Source organism: Lemur catta, chromosome 5 (genome assembly GCF_020740605.2).
Source record: "Lemur catta isolate mLemCat1 chromosome 5, mLemCat1.pri, whole genome shotgun sequence".
Taxonomy (NCBI): domain Eukaryota; kingdom Metazoa; phylum Chordata; class Mammalia; order Primates; family Lemuridae; genus Lemur; species Lemur catta.
Window position 1 is genome coordinate 15,103,618 of NC_059132.1, and position 6,392 is coordinate 15,110,009.

Genomic DNA, 6,392 nt, shown 5'->3' on the forward strand with positions numbered 1-6,392 from the left:
ATAGGGCAGACAAAGTCCCTGGCTTACTGAGTTTATATTCACATGGTGGAGGGACAGACGCAGTCAACAAATGTGTCTATACACAGGATAGTGCCTTGAAGAACAAGAAAACTGATTCAGTGGCTAGAGGGTGGCAGGAGCTCTAATTTCGGATAGGGCTACCTGAGCAGGCTTCTCTCTATTAAAATGACATCTGAGCAGAGACTCAAACCAGCCACACAGCTCCGTGGGGGGAAGAACAGTGACAGCCGAGAGAATAGCAAGTGCAAAGGCCAAAAACAGTCCTGAGCTCAACTCTAGGATCTGCAATGTAGCAGCTGTTGAGTAAGCAGTTTAGCCTCATTGACCCTCAGTTTTTTCTTCTGTAAAATGGGAATAGGAATCCTTACCTCATAGGGCTTTGGGGAGGCTTAAATGAAATGAATGTGCTAATATAGTGTCTGGCATAGTAAGTGGAGAGGTTATTACATCAGTAGCAAAGGTTATTGCTGCTGCTGCTGTTGCTGCCCCGCCCCCATAACATCTATGCAACTGGACAAGAGACATTCTCTATCGAGCTTGACTCCTGAACACCTGCTAAGTGCCCAGTCCCAGGGTGGATGCTGTGGCGGGCTCCAAAGGAGGCGTGAGATGGGATCTTTGCTCTCACACGAAACCATTGTAAAATCACTGCTCATACCAAGTGAGGGGCAGGAAAATTCCAGAAAAGGAAGAGAAGATTGAGAATATTGAGGTTGTAGTGAGTGGAAAAGAATTCACAGTGGTGGAAAAGGAGGAGAGTCAATAGAGAACTCAGGTAAAACTGTATAATTATTGGAAAGTATGGAGCCAGGCTTCAATTTGTATCTCTCCTAGCAGTAACTCGAACACTAAGCATTTTGGATTCTCCCCTGATATCTGCAAGGCATCATGTGTTTAAACTCTCAGTCTTAGATAAATGAGTCAGGCTCAGAGAGGGTCAGCAGTAGCCCAAAACACCACACAGCAAAATCTCCAAAATGTGGACAAGGTGTTCAGTGTGCCAAGAACATTTCCAGTGCAGGAAGGCAAGTTGTGCCAGTATTCAATTCATGACAGCAGAGTACAGGGGAGAATCGTTCTCTGCTCAAGGAGCAAATATTCTGCAAGTAAGGAATAGGAGAGGAGGATTCAGGTAGCACCAGACAAATAAGCCCATCAGGAAACATGTGATCAGTTAGCCTCTGTATCATAGACGTGCATTATCTAAAGGAACTGGGGAAGCCGGAGTTATCTCACCACCTGACACATCTGTGGGAATCCTCACACAACACTTCCGGGGGGAGGTGGGACAGGCAGATGGGGGTCCAGATGGTGTCCGGGCCTGGGAAAGGGCTCTGACTTCTCTGAGTGCAAGGCTAAGAGAGGACAAGCATGCTGTCCTTCAGAACGTTCAAAGGCGTCTTCAGTGATGATAATGACGCATTACTCATTGAGTTCCTTCTCTGGGCAAGTGACTGTTTTAAGTGCTCACTTTCCATATATCAAACCCTTATTATAACTCTATGTGGTAGCTCTTATTATATGCGTATTAGCCCTTCTGTAGATGAGAACACAGAGGCCCAAAAAGAGAAAGTAACTTCTTGATGCCCACACAGCTGAAGCAGAATTTGAACGCAAGACCATTTGACATTTGACTCTAAAATGTGCAGAAACTTATTTCATCTCTCACCAGGGTTCGAAATTAAAGCAACTGGCAGTTTTAGAGAGACGTATCTTGCCTGGATATTGGAAGAAACGGGTAGCTCCGTTAAAATCGTACACTCCCCGTCCCTGGAAGCATTGTGGAGAAAGAATGCAGACATTTGTTCTGGAAAGAATTCCCTCCAAGGCCACGGTTGTGGGTGTGGGGAGGGAGGCAGGGCGGGGAATGCTCAGGCAAAGGATCCCTCACGGACCAGCCCCAGCCCGGAGACAGAGACCACACCCACCTTTTTAATAGAGGGAGTTTCGTATAAAGGCCTGTTAAGCTGGCATGGGGGACAGCAGAGAGCTAAAAGGGATGCTGAGGAGTCACAGAGGCAGGAACTGCAGGCAGCAGCTACCCCTGCTAGAGCTGGGGGTGGGAGTAGGAGACAAGGAAAGCCACCAAGGTCCCCGGCACCTTGGGGGAGGGCTCTGTGAGGCTGAGACCAAACTTCTGCAGAGGGGGTGCGCTGGCTGGTGCTGGTGTCACTGAGGCAGGGCTATGGGGTTGATTCTGGGAGTTAAAAAAAAAATGCTGGAAACTGGAGTCACCTGCTGCAGCTGGAACTTGCTGCTGCCGCTGGGGCCAAGAGCGATTGCTGTGGGGATGCAGCCAGGAGCAAGGAGCTCAAGAGAAGAACAACACCAATCCCCCTTCCTCCAGCCTGCACCTTGCTCTCCCCAATGCCAGAGCTTGTCACGGCGCTGCTGGCAAAGCAGAAACATGGTTTTCAGTCTCAGCCTCAGCGTCACCGTCACCCAGCAGGGCAGGGAAGGAGGCCCTCGAACCTGGGTCAGCAGCTGAACCATCCGCACAGTCTAGATGTCTTTTTTCCTAAAATCCTAGAATCCTTTTCTCCTCATTTGTTCATTCCACACATATTAACTCAGCACCTACTGTGTGCCAGGCATTAGGGTGTGCTGGTAAATGAGACAAAAGCCCTTCCCTGGTGGAAACTGTATTCTAAAGGTTGAAAAGGGGAGGGATGCTCAGACCATAAACAAATGAATCCACAAGGTGGAGAATTCAGAGACTGCAACTGCTGATGCAAATGAAAAGAGTGATCTGTCTGTTTTCTAATCGGCAGGATCCGGCTCTCCCAGGGCTTGTGGCGGCTCATACGGAAACAACCAGAAGAGGAAAAGGGCAGATTCCATGGGGGTGATGATTGTTATAAAAAATATCAGCACGATCTGCTACTGTTGCCAGATGCTGTTGTGGGCACTGTGTTTGGATTATCTCATCCTAGGCTTGTAACAAACTCATGAAGTAGGTGTTACTATTTATTATATCCATTTTAATAGGTAAGGAAGCAGAGGCTTAGGCAGGGTCAGTGATCTGCCCCAGGAGAGGAGTTTGAACCAGGGGGACCAGCACTGACTGAAGGAAAGCCTTGGAGGCGAGGGAGTCAAAAGCCACCAGCAGTTCTAGAAAGAGAAATAGGAAAGGCGAAAGAGGATCAGGTCTGGGGAGGCAGAAGAGGAGGGAGATGCTGAGAGACTTTGTACGTCTCAGACAGACTGGTGTCCGGTGGGCAGGCGGAAATGAAGATGGGGACTCAGGAAAGCAGGTAGGAGCCAGAATTCTCATAAATAAGAATTTCTGTTGCTGCTAAAGAAGAAAATAAACGTGGCATCCCAGCAGGCCCCAAATATTAGCATTTAAATACAGGCTTACACAGGTGGGTAAAAAAGGCAATTTCCTAAGAATTAAATCAGGTTTTATTTTTTCCCCTAAGTCTCAGAAAAATCAGCTCTGCTCGAGTGTGGTCCTCAGAGAGGGACTCTGCCTTGCTCCAGCGGCGTGCTGCTCCGCGTTCTCAGAGGGACGTCGTGTCTTCTCCCCATCATAATTGCGAGAAAATGATGCCTGAGGAGGCAAAGGCAATTCATCAGTGCTGTTTGCTGGTGTTTCCAGGGCTCCTCTGTGTTGCCAGCGATGCATCTCAATGCACTCTGCACGTGACTAGGTCAGCCCTGGGAGTCACTCTTAACTTCCCCATGCCCCTCCCTTCAGCAGCCCACCTCCTGCCACTGTTACTTCCACCCCCTCAGCATCTCTCTGGTCAGCACATTCTCACTACCCAACAGTCATGCACGGGGCTTCTCAACGTGTGGGCCAAGGTCCAGGTAGTGGGTTGAATGGGGCCCCAAAAATATAAGTTCACATCCTGGAACCTGTGAATGTGGTGACTTGTTTGCAGAAAGGGTCTTTGCAGATATAATTAAGCATCTTGTGATGAGATCACCTGGATTATCCAGGTAGTCCCTAAATCCAATGACAAGTGTCCTTACAAGAAACAGAAAGGAAGCCTGAGGAGGAGGGGGCAATGTGGCCACAGCAGCAGAAAGGGAGTGATGCTGTCACAAGTCAGGGAATGCCCACAGCCCCAGAAGCAGTTTTCCCCGGTGCCTCTGGAGGAAACACCACCTGACTTTGGGCTTCTGCCCTTCAGAACCATGAGAAAAAAACTTTCTCTTGCTTTAAGCCATCCAGTTAGGGGAGGTTTGTTAGGGCAGCCACAGGAAACTAATACAGCCTATCTAAATCAGAATTGCTTGAAGAAGTTAGTAAAAATATGGATTTCAGGTCTCATGTCCAGACTGGTAACTGGCTGTTAAATTCCAGCAGGCATCATAATCACCTGGGAACCTGGTATATTTAGTCCTGGGTCGGCTCAGAAAACCAAAGGGTCTGGGGCCCTGGAATCTGCATTTTTAATAAGTTCTCCAAGTAATTCTGAGGGCAGGGACTATGGCTTATTCATTCTGGTACCCCACGGCCTGGCACAAAGACCAGGGCAGAAGAAGAGCTAAGAAAATTAACTGGGTGAATGAATAAGTTACACTTAAAATCACACATCCTTGGTGTCTGACTATATAGGGACAGAGAGGCATCAAACCCAGTTAGCATCCAGAGAGAATGATGTTCCCCACTCCCTTCCCTAAAGGATGCTTTTCTTGGTCCCCTGATAGACAGGGGCAATAATTTCATGCAACCATGCAGGAAGGGAACTTGTATCTGTGCCAGGCAAATTCCTCTCTCTCATTTCATGTCATCCTCACCATTGTAGTGTGAGAGGTGTTGGTATTCCCATTTTACAGGTGACAAAATTGAGGTCCAGCACAATAAGTGACACACAGGGTCATATTTACCAAAATTTAGTACTTGTCCCATTTCCATTCTAGATGTAGGGCTTTGCTTTCTTGCCGGGTTACCTCTGATATAAAGGAGGGTCCATTATCACTTTGTATGGAGGAAGGGAGACCATACCTCGGAATGAGTTCCTTCAGAAGGATTCTGGTAACTTCCTGATCTTTTGAGTTGTTTCCCAGAAATGGCAGATTTGCTACAAGACAAAGGAGTTGAGATTCTGAAGGCCGCTGGGCAGACTTCCCTATGCCCAGATCCACCCCCACCCCCCACCCTGCCCTTGTCAGTTACACCAGGATCTGCCCCAAGGCACGTGGCCTCGCCTGTAGAAGCCCATGATCTCCATTAATGGGAGAGACAGATGAGGCAGCTTCTCCCATTCTGTTACAAGTTTCTTCTTTGTCAATCCTCACTGTCTCAGTAATTGGATCTTTGTGTGACCAGTGGCTAGACCTCCATAGAAACCCCCTTGCAATTTTGACAACAACCTCCCACTATTCCAACAAAATCTGAGGTTTTAACTGGAACCCACACAGCCCTGGGTGACCAGGGCCCACTGCCGTTCCTTCCTCGCATCCTTCCCTGCCCCTGCTCCCTCCCTCCAGCCTCACTGGCCTCCTGGCTGCTCCTTTCACAGCCAAGCATGTTACGGACTTGCAGCCTCTGCACTTCCCTTCCTAGGCCTGGAACATTCTATTCTCAGAGAAGCTTATTCTCATTTTACTGAGTTCTTTGCCCAAACGTCACCTCCACAGAGGAGAAGCGTCTCCAACAAACTGCACGGGGAAGGCATCCCTGCCACCATATGGTCCTTCCCTGGCTTCAGCTCTCTTTGGAGTGATTTCCACTCCCTGCACCTGTTACTGAAAGCAGAGGACAAACTAAAGAACGAGGACGAACAGTCTGAGGAAAAGGAAAGAGAAGTTTATTAATTAGCTGGCAAATGAGGAAGACGGCAGACTCTCGTCTTAAAGAGCCATCATCCTCCCTTTAAGCAGAAATACAGAGTTTTAAAGGGATTTTCAGCTTCGGACTACTGCTGTTTACCCATGGTTGGGGGTCCCGGTGAACCTTATCTCTGGTGAAATGACCCCATGACCTTGGCCTGGACAATTCCCTTGAGACATCTCCAGTGGTTTCAAACAAAGAACGAAGAGAACCCCTCTCCCCCTCTGAGCACTGGCCTCTACAGGAATGCAGGGTTTAATTCCCAAAAAGAGTGGGAGGGTGGTTAAAGAGACAACTTGTAACACAATTTGCCCTGACTTCTGTTACCCATCTGCATTATGTATCTGTCTGCCCGCAAGCTCCAAGACAGCAGGGCCTGGGGCCGTTTTCCTCCACACCGTCCCCAGTGCAAGTGCAGCAGAGGCCTCCGAGTTCTCACTCAGTAGGGGTATGTCCAAGGAAACAGTGCCCCTGCCCTTGATACTAGCCAGGAGGCTCTCTTTCTCTTCAGGGAGGTAGGCTCCCTCCTGGCTCCCACGCTCTTGGGTTGCAGATGTTTCAACAGCCCCACTCTTAAACAAATTCA

At 48.7% G+C, this 6,392-nt stretch overlaps 1 long non-coding RNA gene across 1 annotated transcript; it reads right to left on the reverse strand.

Moving 5' to 3' along the window:
* Positions 1-3,444: 3,444 nt before the first annotated feature.
* Positions 3,445-5,708, reverse strand: LOC123638874. Its single transcript, XR_006735498.1, has 3 exons — positions 5,606-5,708; positions 4,979-5,054; positions 3,445-3,574 (listed from the first exon to the last, which is right to left on the reverse strand). It is a non-coding gene; the product is annotated as an uncharacterized LOC123638874 (long non-coding RNA).
* Positions 5,709-6,392: the final 684 nt, after the last annotated feature.